The sequence below is a fragment of the Eriocheir sinensis genome, chromosome 24 (assembly GCF_024679095.1).
Source record: "Eriocheir sinensis breed Jianghai 21 chromosome 24, ASM2467909v1, whole genome shotgun sequence".
Taxonomy (NCBI): domain Eukaryota; kingdom Metazoa; phylum Arthropoda; class Malacostraca; order Decapoda; family Varunidae; genus Eriocheir; species Eriocheir sinensis.
In genome coordinates this window covers 4,524,797-4,540,682 of record NC_066532.1, presented here as the reverse complement: position 1 = coordinate 4,540,682, position 15,886 = coordinate 4,524,797, and the positions used below count along the sequence as shown (strand labels likewise).

The window sequence follows — 15,886 nt, the reverse complement described above, 5'->3', positions numbered from 1 at the left end:
CTACCTTCACCCTTCCCTCGTGTCATCGCTTATTTGCAAGGCTCTGGTGTTAGCGAAGACGGGCATCACACTGGAGTCTTCTGGTTACCCTCGTCCTCATCTGTAACCCTTCCCCCTAAGACCCGCGGCGCCTGCAATAAGTTAGCCGTCCTTTCATCACGCTGAGTGGTCTTCTGGTTCCTCAAGTCGCCGACACAAAGAGGCTGTCCCCGGCATCAAGGCGTACGGGGGTGGAGCGAGACGTCTGTCGTTGGGAGGCTTCTGAGACGTGTAATATCGCCGGTGACAGCGCTCAATAGGATCTGACACCCTTTTTCTCGCTCCTCACGGCGGTGATAAAGGTTTCACTCGTGTCAAGTATTAGTCAGTCGTTATCGGGGTTTGATAGATTCTGACACCTTTTGGGGAGGCGAGATGTCACTTTAAAGTACCAAAGTGTCACCTGCAAACCAGTACAAACGTCTCCCTTTTTGGTTCGAATATACACATTGACAAGAAGTGTGTAAAGTGCTGAAAGTGACTACCCAGAGTGCCACCAAACCTTATTTAAACCTGGCTTCTTAAACTTCAACTGTGAACTTGCATATCAGAAAACACGAAAGAAACACGAGGTCTGTCTGTTGTAGTATAGTAGTAGTAGTAGTAGTAGTAGTAGTAGTAGTAGTAGTAGTGGTGATGGTGGTGGGATTTTTGTGTAGTAGTAGTAGTAGTAAAATTGTTGTTTTCTTACTATTTTTTTACAGTTAACTAAGCAACTCAAGGGCAAAAAAATATATGAGAGAAAAAAAGCCCGCAAATCCCTGTTCCTATAAAAAAAAAAAGAGTATAGATGAGTGTGGATTTTGTGTTCTAGTCGTAGTCGAAGTAGTAGTAGTAGTAGTAGTAGTAGTAGTAGCAGAAGTACCAGTCTCACAATACCCAATAAGACCACTCGTCAGACAAAGAGATGGGTGTCAGAGGTCTTGCCATGCGTGCCTGTAAACATCATCCTACCCCCGTGACGCTTCATGAGAGCCTTGGGGGACGCCTTGTTAGCATTTCCGTCTTCCGCTGCGACGCTGGGAGACGCGGGAACACGAACCTTTCACGGGGGACTTAAACGTAGCCCGGGGCGATATGCTAATGAGAGGAGCAACGACCCTGACAGATCCTGAGGGCAGTACTGTCAGCCATAGCGAGGGAGGGAGCGAGAGGGAGAGAGGGATAAACACCGCTCTAAGCCTATAGCGGATGTCTTTGATGGCCACAATGGACGGAGGCTTTGTACGTAGCTTCCTTTGACAAGCTATGGAAATGCTTCACTCACGCCTCCTCCGCCTCTTCTCTGGAAACTTCGCTAACCCTAAGGAAGGACGGTTCTTAAGGGAGTGGTTCTGAGTAAACAACATCCAGTAAGCCAATAAACAAGTAAAGAACAGTAAGTAAACAAGACAGCTTCTTCCGGGTACTAGACAGTGACTTGGTGTTTAACTTTGAAGCCGAGGATGTTGAAGTTTGTAAAGTATATATTGTGTGCATTGGTGTTTACGTATGGCATTGTCGTTAGGGTAGTAGTGGTAGTAGTAGTAGTAGTAGTAGTAGTAGTAGTAGTAGTAGTAGTAGTAGCGCCGTATAGAAGAAGAAAATGAGGAAGAGGAAGAAGGAGAAAAAAGAAGAAAAAGAAAAAAAGAAAAAGAAAACGATGAAAATGAAGATGTAGAAGAAAACAAAGAGAAGAAAACAAGATGAAGTACGTAGTAGTAGTAGTAGTGGTGTAGTAGTAGTAATAGTAGTGCAGTAGTAGTAGTAATAGTAATAGTAGTAGTAGTAGTAGTAGTAGTAATAGCACCACCACCACCACCACCACCATAACGCCACACCACGCACCCATCGCCGTACCCAGCCTTTATATCGCAGCCAATTATCTTTCATTGTCGTGCATTAATGAGGAACCTTTAAGGACGTCGCCGCCAGGGGGAGCCAAGGGGGTCTGCAGAGCGGCGCCGTACTCACACCCGCGGCCTCGTCTATTGAGTTTGCCTGAGTAAATAGTAGAAGCAATGGCGTTAGGAGGCGGGGATGTGGCGCATGAAGAGACCGAATTACCTAACGAGAGAAAGGCGAGTAGTTTTTAAGGCGAACTGTGCTGGAAGTTGAGTTTTCGTGAGTATATAAGGGAAGCAAAATAGTGTTAGATAGCGGGGACGTGGCGCATGAAGAGGCCGAATTACCTAACGAGAGAAAAAGTTAAGCAGATATATGGCGTTCTGTGTTGAAAGCTAAGTTCTGGTGGTAGAGACGGGAAGCCAAGGTGTCAGAGAGCAGTTGAGGGAGGTGGGCGTTTCCGAATCAAGTTACATAGAAAATGCCACGTGGAATATATAAAATAGTGTGTTGAATAGAGTGTTACCTGTAGAGTTTAGTTTTGGTGAAGACGGGAAGCCAAGGTGTCACATAGCAGTATCATAAGTGGGCGTCTCCATATGAAGTTACAAAAGAGCGAAAAGTTAGTGGGATATTTAAATAGTGGGTTTAAAGTGTTACAGTAAGTGAGATACATGACGTTCTGTGTTGAGGGTAATGTTTTGATGGTATAATAATAATAATGATAGTATAATAACGTGTAGCTGGGTGCCTCCATATGAAGTTACACTGTTACAGGTTGATGAGAGGTTAGTGGGACATATGAACTGTGGGTTAATGTTTACTCTTATCTATTCAGTTCATCTTTAATGGCGAATACAGGACGCCAAAGTGTCAGATAGTATAGCAACGTGTTAGTGGGTGTTTACGAATTATGTTACAGAAGAGCGAAAGGTTAGTGTGATATATGAATTCTGGGTTAATGTTCACTCTTATCTATTCAGTTCAGCTTTAATGGCAGATACAGGAAGCAGAGGTGTAAGATAGTTGCAACGTGTAAGTGGGCGTCTATAGGAATGATGTTACAGAAGAGCGAAAGGAGTTCAGCTTTAATGGCAGATACAGGAAGCAGAGGTGTAAGATAGTTTCAACGTGTAAGTGGGCGTCCATAGGAATGATGTTACAGAGGGAGTGAAAGCTAAGAGGGATATACGATTTGTGGGTTTATGTTTAGTGTTATCTATTGAGTTCATGTTTGGTGTTAAATACGAGAAGCAAGTGTCAGAGAACAGGCAAGGTAAGTGGGCGTTACCGGATTATGTTACACGAGGGAAAAAAAGGTTAGTGGAATATAAGAAAAAAATAGTGTGTTTAAGAGAGTTAGCAGCATAGTTCAGTTTTGGTGGTAATACAGAAACAGACAGAAATGATAGGGCTGAAAAAGAGGAAGGAGTAGAATGAAATAAATAAGAAATGAGCAGAAAGTGGGAGTAGAAGATGAAGGAGAGATTAGTTAGGGAGGGAAGGTGGGCGTTTTCGACTTCAGTTAAAGAATGAAAAAAAGTTAAGTAGAATATGTACACCCTTACTGTCCCTTTCCTTTCCTTTCTTCTTTCCTTTCTCTTTATCTTTTGTACATTGTGGGTTTAAAGCGTTACCTCATGATTTATTTATTTATTTATTTATTTATTTATTTATTTATTTATTTTTTTTTTTTTTTTGCGGGTGGTGAATACAGAAGGCAAAGGTATGGAAGAGAAGAAACATATAAGTGGATGCTTCCGATGACGTGATACATGCAAGGAATACAAAGATACAGTAGAAACAAAAGAGAAGAGAGAAGTAGATAGAAAAATGTAGTGAGTTCAGGGGTGGATCAAATACAATTGTATTTGTATTTGAATTGTATTTAAATACAATTTTAATGTATTCGTATTTGTATTTTGACATCCAGAGAAAAAAGTATTTTGTATTTGTATTTGTATTTTGGCACCCAGAAAAAAAGTATTTTGTATTTGTATTTGTATTTTGGCACCCAGAAAAAAAGTATTTTGTATTTGTATTTATATTTCGAGTCAAAACCATTTGAGGAGGATAAATACTGTTAAGGAAATAGAAAAAGAAATAATGTTAAGCCGCGTTAAGGCGGAGGAGGAAACAGATGAAGGTTGAAGGCGAAGGAGGAAAGGATTAACGTCAGATCACGGGGAAAGCGGAGTAAGGAGAACATTAAGGTTGAAGGCGGAGGAGGAAAAAAATTAAGGGTGGGGAGTAAGGAGGAAATTAACCTCAGGTCACATGGAGGAGGAGTAGGAGAGGATTTAGGGAGTTACTGAGGGATGGGTGGCTCGGAAGAAGGATCCGCCCGCAAAAATGTGTGACGTCACGGAAATGGGAGGCATAGGGGATGAGATGTGAGTGAAGACGACGAGAGAAACAGTGAACCGATCTACTGCTTTAACTTGGCATATGCACTACAGTCACCTATCAAAAAGAGGTTGCATCCATTTCTTGAGCGGACTGATGTCATTGTCGCAGCTGTCATGGGCCCCAGGTTTAAGCTGGCATGGATGCCATGTAAGAAAATGCAAAAGGAAAAGGTTTCCAAGATTGTGGACCAAATTATTTCCGAGTCAACTCAGTCGACCTAGAAGTAGAAAACATTTCAAGAGAGTGAGCCTTTCGTCTTTTCGGCTGGCATGAGTGCAACACGACCTCGTCTTTTTGCCTACATGCCTCCATCAGGGCAAATGATGGCAAGTGCATCAACAAATGACACTACAGTGGTGAAGGCAGAACTTGAAACATACCTAGAAGAAGGTGTTTTGCCTTTTAATGTCAATCCACTGAGGTACTGGTGTGATGCAAAAAGTTTCAAAAATTTGAAGCACTTTGCCAAAAATATTCTAGGGTGCTGTGCAACAACATGGACGCCCCGGGAAGCATGGCACATCCACGAACATAAAAAAAAAAAGTCCCCGCAGAGAAATTAAACAGCTGTCGTGATGATAACAGAAAAAGAGCAAAGGGTGGGAGGCGAGGGGGATGAAAGGGATGGAGGGAGATGAAGGGGAGGGAGAATGGAAAGGAAAGGGGGCTGATGAAGAAGTTTGAAAGAAAGAAATGTATAGAGAGCAAGGATGAAAGAAAGGGAGAAATAGAATGAAATAAAGAAGAGAAAAATAGAGGGACAGACGACTAAAGAGAAGTGGCAGCCCAATACAAATGTTAGGAAACTTTAGTGGGCCGTCCTCGTGAGTCAACACGCTCACTGGTGTTCTCCCTCAGCAGGTGTGTGAATGCAATGTACCTGAAAGACGTTAATTGGTGAACCAATTCTTACTATGTAAAATCAATCAATCAGTCAATCAGAGAAAAAAATATAATTAAAAAGAAAAATTGGAAGTAAGAAAGAAAAGAGAAAAGGATGCTGCGCCGGAAGCCGCGGCGAGGATTCCTTATGATGCTTGTGCGCGTCCCCGAGGCCCATCGGTCCTTCATCCAAGAACCGATAAACGCGGTGACCGGCGCCTTCACGGCATTTATGATTAATTTTATAATCCAGTCTGGTAGTTTTAAGAAGCGAGTTCTTGCATCCGCCCTATTCGAATCGGCGGGGCGGTGGAGCGCCAGCGAGCCCAAGGTCTCCCAGGCGAGCATGGCAGGACTGGAGGGCTCCCGGCAGGGCGCCTCGGCGTCCATCGGGACCCTGACGGAGGTGCCGGAGATCTTTAGGCTACAACGCCGGGCAGGTGGGGCTCGTTAGCCGTGGTAGGAAATCTGCCTAGGAGAGCAAACTCCGAACAACAAACCCGGGCAGGTGAGGTTCGTTAGCCGTGGTAGGCAATTCACCTAGGAGAGCAAACTCCGAACAACAAACCCGGGCAGGTGAGGTTCGTTAGCCGTGGTAGGCAATTCACCTAGGAGAGCAAACTCCGAACAATAAACCCGGGCAGGTTGGGCTCGTGAGCCGTCATAGGTAATACACCTAGGAGAGCAAACTCCGAACAATAAACCCGGGCAGGTGGAGGTCGTTAGCGAAAGCAGTTCATCTAGGAGAGCAAACTCCGATTACAAAACCGGGCAGGTGGAGGTCGTTAGCGTGAGCAGTTCACCTAGGAGAGCAAACTCCGATTACAAAACCGGGCAGGTGGAGGTCGTTAGCGTGAGCAGTTCACCTAGGAGAGCAAACTCCGATTACAAACCCGGGCAGGTGGAGGTCGTTAGCGAAAGCAATTCATCTAGGAGAGCAAACTCCGATTACAAACCCGGGCAGGTGGAGGTCGTTAGCGAAAGCAGTTCACCTAGGAGAGCAAACTCCGATTACAAACCCGGGCAGGTGGAGGTCGTTAGCGAAAGCAGTTCACCTAGGAGAGCAAACTCCGATTACAAAACCGGGCAGGTGAGGTTCGTTAGCCGTGGTAGGCAATTCACCTAGGAGAGCAAACTCCGAACAATAAACCCGGGCAGGTTGGGCTCGTGAGCCGTCATAGGTAATACACCTAGGAGAGCAAACTCCGAACAATAAACCCGGGCAGGTGGAGCTCGTCAGCCGTGGTAGGCAGTCTGCCTAGGAGAGCAAACTCCGAACAATAAACCGGGGCTTGTGGTGCTCGTTAGATGTCGTAGACAATCCACGTGATGGGAACACCAAAGAAAAGGAAAATAAAAAGGAACACCAGAAAAAGGAAAATATAGTAACAAAACATCAAGAAAATAAAATAAAAAACACAGATCATCCACCTTCAGGCCCTAACATCTCCAAAATTATGGGTGAGTCTTTTCTGGGGAGAAAGAGGCTCATCCAGACCAAAGAACATCAAAAAGGGATGATATAGAAAGGAACACCAAAAAAATGTGAAAAAGAGAAAAAAACATCGCAAAAGAAAAGTAACAACAATAACAGAACAACGTCAAGAAAAGTAACATACAAAGAAACATCATCCACCATTCGGCCCCAAACTAACATCACCAAAATTATGGATGGGTCTCTTCTGGGGAGAAAGAGGCTCACCCAGACCAAAGAACATCAAAGAGGGATGATATAGAAAAGAACACCAAAAAATAAGGGAAAAAAGAGCAAAAAAACATCGCAAAAGAAAAGTAACAGCAATAACAGAACAACATCAAAAAAGTAACATACAAAGAAACATCATCCACCATTCGGCCCCAAACTAACATCACCAAAATTATGGGTGGGTCTCTTCTGGGAGGAAAGCGGCTCACCCAGACCAACGAAGAACACCAACAAGAGGATGATATGAAATAAAAGAACATTAAAAAACACGAAGAAAAGAAATAAGAAGAAAAAGAACAGAAAAAACATCGGAAAAGAAAAACAAGAAGAAAAACACATCAAGAGAAGAAAAATATAAGAAACATCATCCACCTTTCGGCCCCTAACTAACATCACCAAAATTATGGGTGGGTCTCTTCTGGGAGGAAAGCGGCTCACCCAGACCAACGAACATCAACAAGAGGATGATATGAAATAAAAGAACATCAAAAAAGAAAAACAACAGCAAGAAAACAAAGAAAAAGATTAAGAAAAGGAAAAAGAAACAAAAAGAAAAAGAAAAACACCAAAATAAAATAAAACAAAAACAAAAAAATAATCCAAAATAAATAAATAAACAAATACAGAATACAGTAAAATTAACGAACTAAATAACTAATTCAAACTGTCTAACAATTAAACTACCTATCTAACTACCTATCTAACTAAGGGTACTATACAAGGGTACTATTGGACTACCTATTAACTAACTAACTATCAAATCATCTAACGATCGAACATGTATTTGTCTGACTCTTTATCTATTTATCTGCATGGCTATCTATCATTATGTTTATCTATCCATCTTTTTTTTTCTTTTTTTGCAGTTAAGGAAGCAGCTCAAGGGCAAAAGTAGATAAATAAATAAAAAATCCGCATAAATAAAAACAAGTTCTATCTCTATATCTTTTATTTGTTTATTTGTTTATCTTATTTGTTCATCTTATTTATTTGTTTACTTATCTAGTCCGTCATCAGTCATGGTCAATTCTACCTACACGTTTTCCTGCCACAATTTTTTTTTCATTGTGTGGTCCTTAGTTCCGGTCCGACCTTGAGCTGGAAGGGAAGGACGGGGGCAGGGAGGCAAGAAGAGGGAGGGAGGGAAGGGGGAGGTAGGACAGAGTAATAGGAAGAATTTGGAATACGCGTTTCAGTCATGATTAAGTGTGTGTGTGTGTGTGTGTGTGTGTGTGTGTGTGTGTGTGTGTGTGTGTGTCCTTGAAAAAAACCTGAACCTTTTTTTTCAGTCAAGTTCAGCCTTAACACAGAGGCGGCCATTTCGATGACTACGCAGAAGACGTTAAAGGAAATAAAAATAAAAAAAATGAACCAAAACAGAATAATTGACGACCAGTTTCAGTGATCACTTGACTCGGGTCTCCAAGCGCTGCAAGACCTTGGCGGGGGGAGGAGGGGGGGGGGGGAGACAGAGAGAGAGTATATGTGTGTTAACCATTGCACTTAGCCATGACACCAAAGGAAGAAAACTGAAGGTAAAGTTAAAGGCGGGTGCATACGCTATTCTTCTTACGCTATCTTCGGATTCTTTACTGGAGAAGCGAGTAGCGGGCTTTTTTTTTATTGTTGTTTCCTTTTTGTGTGCCCTTGTGCTGTCTCCTTTGCTGTAAAAAAAAATAGCTGTGTGTGGCTGCGGTAGGTACTCATCTCCGCACCGTTGACCCTTTGAGCTTGTGGTAGGCAAGAACCTGTTAGTTACCGGCACCATCTGAGAGGGTGTTTAGTAAGGCCGGCAATTTTTACACTCCTAAGCGAGCAAAACTCGGCCCGGAAACCTTCCGGGCATTAATGATGATAAAATGCAATTATGATGTGAAGTGTAAACTTGTGAAAAAAGTATCTTTATATTTTTTGTATAATTTCAGGAGTATTTTTATTTGTATCTTTGAAATCTGGAATAGGAGTATTTGTATTTTTATTTGTATTTTTAGATTCAGGAATAAAAGTATTTGTATTTGTATTTGTATTTTTGGAATCCCGAACAAAAGTATTTGTATTTGTATTTGACTTATAAAAAATCAGTATTTAATCCAACCCTGAGTGAGTTAAAGAATAGAAAATCAGGAAGAACAAACACAGTAATAATATTTGTATAAGAAAATAAGAAGAGAAAAGGATAAATGTAGATAGAAAAGTGTAGTGAGTTAAAGAATAGAAAATCAGGAAGAACAAACACAATAATAATAATTTAATAAGAAAAATAAGAAGAAGTGCAGGAAAAAAATAGAATCAAGGAAGGAATAACAGGAAGAGAAACAAAGAGAAAAGGATTAATGTAGATAGAAAATTGTAGTTAATTAAAGAATAGAAAATCAGGAAGAACAAACACAATAATAATTTAATAAGAAAAAATAAGAAGAAAGGATAAAGGTAGATAGAAAAGTGAAGTGAGTTTAAGAACAGAAAATCAGGAAGAACAAACACAATAATAATAATTAATAAGAAAAAATAAAAAGAAGAGCAGAAAAAATAGAATCAAGGAAGGAATAACAGGAAGAGAAACTAAGAGAAAAGGATAAAGGAAAAGCAGAACAAGAACAAGTAGTGATTAATATTGTTACCTCTTGAGTTGAATTTTGTTGGGTAAATACATGAGGCAAAGGTGTCAGATAGAAGGACACGTGCAGGTAGGCGTTTTCGAATACATGATACATACAAGGAATGCAAAGATACATGAATTCGCATCTTGCACTCGCCTTCCAACATGTATTATATTAGGAAAGGTAAGGTACGTATGATTAACTGTTTTCACGAAGTTTTTATAATAATTCAGTTACTCATTCACGTCTTATACGCGTCTCTTAACATGTATTATATTAAGAAATTTAAGGTACATATGAATAATTGTTTTCACGAACTTTTTCTTATAATTATTTACTCATTCACGTCGTATACGCGTCTCCCAACAAGTATTATTCAAGTTTAATCTCTTTGCTACTCGGAGGACCAATGGAGATATAAAGTATTCAAAAAGATACAAAGTAAAAGTAAGGATTGTTCACGATTTTCTTTCTTTCTTTCTTTCTTTCTTTACTTTCTTTCTTTGCTGGAACTTCACGTAACAAGACGGAGTGCAAAATAAGCTTCCTAATCTGTAAGAAATTCGAACCGTACTCTGGAAAACTTAGGAGAAACGCATCATTTTTCATTTAGCTACCGTATGTGTGTGTGTGTGTGTGTGTGTGTGTGTGTGTGTGTGTGTGTGTGTGTTAAGCCGTTGAAAAATGCATAGACATCCTTTTGACAGAATGGCTAACTGGTGTACTCTCTCTCTCTCTCTCTCTCTCTCTCTCTCTCTCTCTCTCTCTCTCTCTCTCTCTCTCTCTCTCCTCTTTATCCTTCCCCCTCTTGTGTCTTTCCTTTTTTATTATCCTTATTATTTTTATTTTCCTTTCTTCCTCATCCATTTCCATTTATTTCCTTCTAATGTAAAAATGATCTTCATTCCCAGCCCCCCTCTCTCTCTCTCTCTCTCTCTCTCTCCTGATTATATTTTCCTTTTTTGTGGCTATCAATTATCGTTTCATTCCTTCTTCCCCTTCTTCTACTCCCTCTTCTAATACACATATGACGAGACCAACACAAACTCTCTCTCTCTCTCTCTCTCTCTCTCTCTCTCTCTCTCTCTCTCTCTCCTGATGATCTTTTCCTTTTTTGTGGCTATTAATTATCGTTTCATCCTTCATCCCCTTCTTCTACTTCCTCTTCTATTACAAATATGACGAGACCAACACGAACTCTCTCTCTCTCTCTCTCTCTCTCTCTCTCTCTCTCTCTCTCTCTCTCTCTCTCTCTCTCTCTCCCCACTGCGGCATAACTTCGGCGTACCTTCACATCCTGCAGGTGGCGCACTCCCTCACCCCACTGCTGCGCCGCGCCTTACATAAGATCTCGATTCTGTTGTCTGCACTCCGTCCCTACCGCCTCGTTCTGCCCCGCTCCGTCCCCGCTTGGTCCGCTCCGCTCGCCCGCCCTCCTACCGAACATCAGTCAGCCCGCCCATCAGTCAGCCAGCCAGTACACACACACACACACACACACTTGCCTGTTTGCTACTGCTCTTCTTGTTTTTGTTTTTGTCCTCTTTCTTCTTTATTTTCATTTTTTAATTCTTCTTGTTCCTGTTCTTTATCTTCATCTTGTTCTTCGTAATCTTATTCTTGTTCTTGTTCACCCTTCTCTGCTTCTTCTTTATCCTTCTCTGTGCGTTTGTCTTTCTGTTCGTTCTTTATTATCTTCTCTGTTGCTCCTTCTGTTCGTCCTTCTTTTCTGTTATTCTTTATCTTCTAATAACATTTTTTTCGTCCTCTTGTTATTATCAGTGTTATTATTATTGTTATTATTATTATTTTTCTTTTACATCTCCGCCTGTAGCGCCGGTAGGCTTTCTTCAGGGGGCTGGTGGTCGGCCCAAGCCCGTTATGGCGCAGGCAATTTTTATAATGGCGCCAGTTATGCTTGGCTCATGCTGCCCCCCGGAACTCATTCTTGATTTACTGGACGGTTTCTTCTAGAGTGCGGGTTGATGGGTGGTCTTCTGGACAGCATGTGGGTAGTCTTAGGCCACTCGGCGGTGACTGAAAAATTCAAGGTGGTAGCGTGGGGATTCGAACCGACGTTGTCCATGGCGCCGTGAATGCTAGGCCCGCACGCTAACCACTCAGCCACCGCCTACCCTAAAAATATGTATGCGCCTTTCCTGCCGTGACCAGGATTCGAACCTGGGTTATTGCGGCCACAACGCAATGTACTAACCACTATACGATCACGGCTGTCGCGGCTTATTATTATGGTTGTTGCGGCCGTTTCTTCTAGTAATCTATTCTTAAACCTACTACACTTTTCAATCTACATCTCTCATCTCCTCTTCTACTGATTATTATTATTGTTTTGTTGTTATTGTCTGTTGTTTCTGCTCCTATAGTCTATAATTCACTACCTACATCTCTTCTTCTCCTCCTCCTCCTCCTCCTACTCCTCCTCCTCCTCCTCCTACTCCTCCTCCTCCTCCTCTCCTCCTCGTCTTCGTCCTCTTCCCTTATTCAAATACCAACTACGCACTGTTTTATACGCATCCTACCCCCCGGCCTTCCCAATACTCTTCCTCTTCCTCTTCCTCCTCTCTAACCTATTATCCTTACCTCCCGCACTCTTCCTGCTCCTCCTCCTCCTCCTCCTCCTCCTCCTTCTTACCTCACCACCCCATGCGTAGTTTCTTCCTCCTCTTCCTCCTCCTCCTTGCCATTTTATAACTAACACTTGCTTTACTTACCCTTACTATTCATACTGTTTTACTATTTTTACTGTTATTATTTACTATTCTTTCAATACGACTCAATTATCGTCATTTTAGTTTGTTTTGTTTTTCAGTTTGTCCACTTGTCACTCCTCCTCCTCCTCCTCCTCCTCCTCTTCCTATCCATTCAGCGTTATCTACTTCTCTTCCTGTCCTCAACCACTCATTCATCCCCATTCATTCTCTTTTATCCCTCCAATTACACGTTGTTTGATTTCCTCGTCCTTTACTTGTTATCCTTCTGTTCCTCCTCTTCCATCCAGTCTAGCTCTTCTCATTCTCTCATTGTCGGTTACATTCTATTATGACAGTTTCTTCAGATTCTTTTTTCACTTAATTTTCTCCTTCCTGCTGTTATTGCTTCTCCTACTCTTTTTCTTCATCATTTTCTCTTTCTTCTTTCTATCTTTTCTCTCCTGGTATCCCAATCCTCATCAATCTATCTATCTATTATCCATCCTTCATTCCTTTCTATTCTTTCTTTAGTACCATTCTCCTCCTCCTCCTCCTCTTCCTCCCTATCCTTACCTCGTTATGCACCCTATTCACTCACAACCCAAATAAGTCATCCCACTCTTTTACTTCCTATCTCTTTATCCTAATATTCCAATTCTCATTAACCTTTCCATTTCATTTGTATTCTTCTATTAGTACCATTTTCTTCCCTACCTCCTACCCCTTCCTTACACGCTATGCAACCCTCTACAAATACCTCTAAGTCATCCTCCTCTATCCATTATTTATCGTTCGTCAAGTGAATCGAAGTAGTGAATGAAAACGCAACTCTCATTATAAGCATTCACTCAAGTTTGTAGGGGTAACTTTTTATTTATTTTCTTTGATCGGTATTCTCAGACACTTCCACGCCTCACATCAACTATTTCCAAAAGGCGAAAAAGGAGATCAGTCGGGTTATAATGACTGCTTTTGGGGGGTTCACGGTACAGAAGGAGGCTCAAATTAACACCAGGGTCAGAAAACTACTCCTGGAAATGCCGAAAACTCCTACGAAAGCCTTGTCAAATATGTGTAAACTCCTTGGGCGACGAAATGTTTTAAGAATAAGACCCCTGCCTCCCTCGACCTTCATCCTCGCCAGCGTTGCCATTCCAGCGTCACAACCTCGCTAAGCCCTTTCATGTTGCTATGCTGAGTTAAGGACACGCCCCTCTCGCCCCTTTTTGGCCCCTCTCTCGCTAGGGTACATTCGCTCGCTCCCTTTCCCCCCTTCCGTATCCTCCTCCTCCTCTTCCTTATCCCGCCCTCTTCGCTTCCCTTCCCGCCCCTCTTGCCTTCCGGTCCCTCCCCTTCCCATTCACTCATCTCTTGCCCCCCCTACCCCCCCCCCTCTCTCTCTCTCTCTCTCTCTCTCGTCCTATGATTCATTCCTCCTGTATGCACTATCCCTCCCTCCTCTCTCTCTCTCCCTTCTTTCCTCCCCCTCCCCTTCCTCTCTCCCTTTTTCCTATCTATTCGTACTCTCTCCCCCTTCCTGTCCTCTCCCAATCTTTCATGCCTTCTCTCTCTCTCTCTCTCTCTCTCTCTCTCTCTCTCTCTCTCTCTCTCTCTCTCTCTCTCTTCGTACCCTTCACTTCCTTCCATCGTCATCCAATCTCCTCTAACTCTCCCTCTTTTCTCTTCCACTCCATTCAATTCCCGTTTTCTCTCTTCCAGCCCCTTTCTTCCCTTCCTTCCCTCCCTTCTTTCTTTTTGCCGCCCTCTCCAATCTTAATTCCTCTTCCCCCTTTCTTTGTTTTTCCCGCACCCCCTCTCTCTCTCTCTCTCTCTCTCTCTCTCTGTCTGTCTCCCCTCTTCTCCTTCATTCCCCCTTTTCCTTTCGCTTTCCTCTCCTCCTTCCCCCTCTTTTTACTCGTTTCGTCATCCCTTCTCCCCCTTTTTTACTGGTCCCCCTTCTTCCCCCCCCCCCTCACCCTCCACCTCTTTCATCCCTCGATATTTTTAGTACCCAGAATGGAGGGTGAAATGTCGCTTTATCGTTCCCATGTAGGTTTTGCTTTCATTTCCATAGCAAGGAGTAGAGATTCACGCCTTCTGTTCTTGCTCTCGTGTGGCGCTGAGGGCGGTGCAAAAAAGGGAGAAAAAGTGTTGGTAAGCGTTGCGAACTCTTGGAAAATGACCTGCGACTTTGTTTGGCTTGCATGTGATTTGGAGACCTTTTGAGGGTTTTGAAAAGGTTTGTGTGTGTGTGTGGGGGGGGGGGGTAGATGTGTGTGTGTGTGTGTGTGTGTGTGTGCATGCAAGTCTGTCTCCGTTTGTTCGTCTGTCTGTCTGTCTGCGTCTCTCTCTCTCTCTCTCTCTCTCTCTCTCAACGAGCCACTTCGCTGGATTGAGAGAAAGTCTTTCAAAGTAAAAACAAACTGGGCAGAGAGAGAGAGAGAGAGAGAGAGAGAGAGAGAGAGAGAGAGAGAGAGAGAAATGACGAAACCAGACAATACAACGCAGCTGACGATGATTGTGAAAGGGAAAAATATATGAACTGAAACAAGTCAAGCTGTGAAACAGATCAAAGAGAAATGAAAGGGGTAGAAAATAAATGAAAAACAGAAACAACAGACTGAATGGAAAGAAGGAAGGAGGAATGAATAAATGAAGGAAGGAAGGAAGGATAGTAGGAAGGAAGAAAGCCAGGAAAGAAGGAAGAAGGCAAGGAAGAAAGGAAAGGAAGAGCAATCAGAGGGAAGAAAGTCAGGAAGGAAAGGAAAGGAGGAAGGAAGGAAGGAAGGAAAAGAAAAACAGTGGGGAGAGAGAAAAACATGAAGGAAAGAAAGATGGATGGAAGGAAGGAGAGAATAAATAAAGGAAGGAAAGACTGAATAGAGGAAGGGAAGGAAGGAAAGGAGGAAGGAAGAAAGAAGAGAAGGAAGGCAAGATCAATAAAGGAGAAGAGGAAAGGAAGGAATTAAATAAAGGTAGAAAATCTTGAATAAAGGAACAGACAGACGAAACTTAAAGTGTTTGTTGGCGGGCTGACAGACGGCGGACCAACACACTCAACGCCAGACAGACGGACAAATACTCGCTTTCTAAATTCCAAGCGAGTGGTGGATCAAAACTCGACTCATTCAGCGGCTGGAAAAGTTAATGATTCTGAAGTCGATATTCTCAGACGCTTCCACCTCACACATCAACAGTTTCCAAAGGCCGAGAAAGAGATTGATTGGAGTTCTTATAAGTGTTTTCGCCTTCATGGCACAGAAGCTTCGTCAGACTACCGCCAGGGTCATGAAACTATCCATGGAAAAGCCTCCCGCCACTCCTACGAAAGCTTGTTTGATTCCTTCTTAACACAACTAGAAACCATATCTTGAAATAGTGAGGATTGTAATGTCTCGTCCACTACCAGACCATTGAAATAGATAACATGGAAGAGTCACTGATGATTCTTACTTTACTTTCCGATTCCAATTAAACACAAGTTACACAACTAAGAAGAAAAAAGAAAAAGAAGAAGAAAAAAACTTAATAGTGAAGGACTGTATGTCGCCACCTTTCAGAAAATCAAAATACTGAAGCTGGAACTTCCTTTTTCTTCCTTGGTTTCTTACTCATTAATTCCAGCACATATCTACGCAAAAACCCTAAAAGATTCTAATAACTAACAACTACAATATGAGAGATTAAAAGGCTGGAGAAGGAGGAAGACGTTCTTA

At 42.3% G+C, this 15,886-nt stretch overlaps 2 long non-coding RNA genes and 1 other non-coding gene across 3 annotated transcripts in view; 1 reads left to right on the top strand and 2 right to left on the bottom strand.

Moving 5' to 3' along the window:
* The window catches only part of LOC127002799 (uncharacterized), a 118,528-nt gene that overhangs the window by 22,579 nt on the left and 80,063 nt on the right, over positions 1-15,886 (bottom strand). The gene's annotated exons all lie outside the window — the stretch shown is intronic.
* LOC127002798 (uncharacterized) lies at positions 5,924-7,252 on the top strand. Its single transcript, XR_007756552.1, has 3 exons — positions 5,924-6,061; positions 6,125-6,181; positions 6,245-7,252. It is a non-coding gene; the product is annotated as an uncharacterized LOC127002798 (long non-coding RNA).
* Positions 11,620-11,691, bottom strand: Trnah-gug (transfer RNA histidin (anticodon GUG)). The gene has a single exon. It is a non-coding gene; the product is annotated as a tRNA-His (tRNA).